At 41.4% G+C, this 3,233-nt stretch overlaps 1 pseudogene; it reads right to left on the reverse strand.

Moving 5' to 3' along the window:
• Positions 1 to 298: 298 nt before the first annotated feature.
• LOC132022558 (protein FAM50A-like) lies at positions 299 to 1,035 on the reverse strand (annotated as a pseudogene).
• Between the last annotated feature and the right edge of the window lie 2,198 nt (positions 1,036 to 3,233).

The raw sequence follows: 3,233 nt of genomic DNA on the forward strand, positions 1-3,233 counted from the left end.
AAATACTAAAAGGGTGGCAACAACCCCAGGAAAATATGCTTTAACCAAATCAGAAGAGATCCCAAATTGTGAGGGGGGAGAAAGGGGATAAAAAGAGGTTCAAAAAGGGAGAAAGGAAAAAAAGAAAAAAAAAAAAGAAAAGAATTTTTTTAAAAAAAGAAAACGAATAAAGAAAAATATAAAAAAGAAAAAATATATTAGATAAACTAGTTAAAAAATGTTAAAAAAGAAAAGGGTAAAAGTTAAAAAAATTTTACCAGATGGTGAGAAAAAAAAAACAAAAAATGAAAAAGAAAAAATCCACCCCCGCCGACCTGAGCTCGCTGAAGTCTTTGCGCAGGATCTCCAGTGCCTTCTGCAGGAACTGCTGCATTGTGTTGCCCTTTTTCATCTTCCCCGTTCGCCCCCAGAGCCATCCCAGTAACTGAAGGTGATTTCGATCTCCTCACTCTTGATCTTCTCCTGCTTGGCCTCCCACTCCTGACGCAGCTCTTCCCGGAGCCGGTTCTCCTCTTCCTCGCGGTCTGGTCAGGTAGGAAGCTGGTGTCCACATCAGGGTTCTTCCCCAGTTTCCTCTTCTTTGTGGTGACCTCTTCCCTCTCCAGCTCCTCCTCATATGCGGCCGCCTACTCCTTCTCATCGCCCGCCTCCTCCTCTTCCTCCAGGGTGAAGGACAGGCTGGAGATCTTGCGCTTGGCCTCCTGCTTGTGCCCCTTCTCTCGCAGCTTCTCCAGCTTCAGCTGCAGCTCCTTCGACTGCTCTTTCTTTGCCAGCTGCTTCTCCCTCTCCTTCACCAGGGCCTCCTGCTTGGCCTTCATGTCATTCAGGGTCACGAGACCAATGGTGCTAGACTTGAGCTCCGCCTCCACGGTGTCATAGTGAGTGGAGAACTTCTTGTCGATGTTGGATTTCATGATGTTCTCCTCCGCGATCCGCTGCTTCATCTGCTCCATCTGCTTGCGCTGCTTCTCCCTCTTCTTCATCAGGTGCATGGTGCCGCCCGCTTCGCACGCGGCGCCCTTGTATTGAGCCATGGCGGCGGCGGCGGCGGGGCAACGGCGGTAACAGCGACAGCGGCCTGGTGGAGTCTCAACGGCTGCAAACGGCAGCAGCCGAGCAGTCAGCTGACACCCCGGAAGCTTATACCTTTTGTCCTCTTTCACTTATTTCATCTATCTCCCAACACCTCTTCTGGCAACCACCAACCTATTCTCCGTATCTATTAGTTTAGTTTTGTTTGTTTGGTTTTTAAAATTTGACATATAAGTATAATTCTATGGTATTTGTCTTTTTCTGACTTAATTCACTTAGCATAATACTTTCAAGGTCCATTCATGTTGTTGCAAATGGGAAGGTTTCATTCTTTTTTTATGGCTAAGTTATATTCCATTGTGTGTATATTGCCACATCTTTTTATCTATCTATTAATGGACACTTAGGTTGTTTCCATATCTTCACTATTGTGAATAATGCTGCAGTGCATATATTTTTTCTAATTAGTGTTGTTTTTTCTTTTTTTTAAAAAATTTATTTATTTTAGAGAGAGAGAGAGAGGGAGAGAACAAGTTGAGGGAGGAGTAGAAGGAGAGGGAGAGAGAATTCTCAAGCAGACCCCCTGCTGAATGTGGTGCCTGATGCAGCTGGGCTCTATCCCAGACCTTGAGATCATGACCTGAGGCAAAATCAAGAGCAGGGTGCCTAATCAACTGAGCCATCCAGGTGTCCCAGTGTTTTTGTTTTCTTTGGATAAATACCTAGAGGTAGAATTGCTTGATTATATGGTAGTTCTATTTTTATTTCCTGAGTAACTTTCATACTGTTTTCCATAGTGGCTGCAACAATTTGCATTTCCATCAGCAGGGCACAAGGGTTCCCTTTTCGCCACATCATTGCCAGTGCTTATTTCTTGGCTTTTTGATAGTAGTCATTCTAACAAGTGTAAGGTAGTATCTCATTTTTGCATTTACATTTTCTTGATGATCAGTGATGTTTAGCATCTTTTCTTCTGTCTGTTGGTCATCTGTAGGTCTTTGTAAAAATATCTGTTCAGGTTCTCTACCCATTTTTAAATCATGTTATTTTTATTTATTTATTTATTTTAGTATTCAATTGTATGGGTTCTTTATATATTTTGGATATTAACTACTTTATGGATAAAGGATTTGCAAATATCTTCTCCCATTCAGTAGGTTGCCTAGAACTCAGCCCTCAGGCTTCCTTAACCAGGCGTATTTTCTTTTATTTTTTTTAGATTTTATTTATTTATTTGACAGACAGAGATCACAAGTAGGCAGAGAGGCAGGCAGAGAGAGGAGGAAGCAGGCTCCCTGCTGAGCAGAGAGCCCGATGCGGGGCTCGATCCCAGGACCCTGGTATCATGACCTGAGCTGAAGGCAGAGGCTTTAACCCACTGAGCCACCCAGGTGCCCCGCCAGGCGTATTTTCAATGCAGAAGAGAGCTAGCCTGCAATACCTGATTCTACCATTAGGTGCTGCTCTTTAACATATAATATTTTGCATAGTGGTTTTGTTTGTTTGTTTTTGTTTTTTTCCCCTTTTCCTCCCCAAATTAATTTGAGGGTACGAAAGCACATCATGCTTTCTTATTGCATATTAAGATTTTGAAGCTTTTTAAAAAAATACTTTATTTGAGAGAGAGAGAGTGCTTGAGAAAGCGCAAGTGGAACAGAGGGGCAGAGGGAGAGAGAGAGAGATGGGCTCCTGGCTGAGCAGGGAGCCCAATGTGGGGTTCAGTCCCAGCACCCTGGGATCATGACCTAAGCTGAAGGCAGACTTAACTGACTGAGCCACCCATATGCCTTGGATTTTGATACGTTTTTATTAGAACTGTTTGCTTTTCTAAATAAATTGGAAGCTAACCACCCTAACCTGAAAATTTCCCAAGTGAGATATTTAAGTTCTCATAAAATAAATTAGTGAGCTATCCTAGTGATGGTATAAAGCTTCACTTTTACAGAATAAGTCTCTTTAAAAAAGTAAAAAAAAAAAAAAAATCTTTCTTGTGTCAAAGTTTATTACTCACATTCCCAAAATGAGTAACTTGGGAATTATCTTTGAATTTTTTATTGCCCAAATCTTTACTTTTTAAAAGTAAACTAGAAATTATCTAGATATTTTGGTTTCACTGGTAGCTGCATAAATTTTTCAGGTACAATTGAATTTTTTGAAAAAGGAAACATTATGCTTTTTTTTGTTGTTTTATACAAAATAGA

The sequence above is a fragment of the Mustela nigripes genome, chromosome 7 (genome assembly GCF_022355385.1).
Source record: "Mustela nigripes isolate SB6536 chromosome 7, MUSNIG.SB6536, whole genome shotgun sequence".
Taxonomy (NCBI): domain Eukaryota; kingdom Metazoa; phylum Chordata; class Mammalia; order Carnivora; family Mustelidae; genus Mustela; species Mustela nigripes.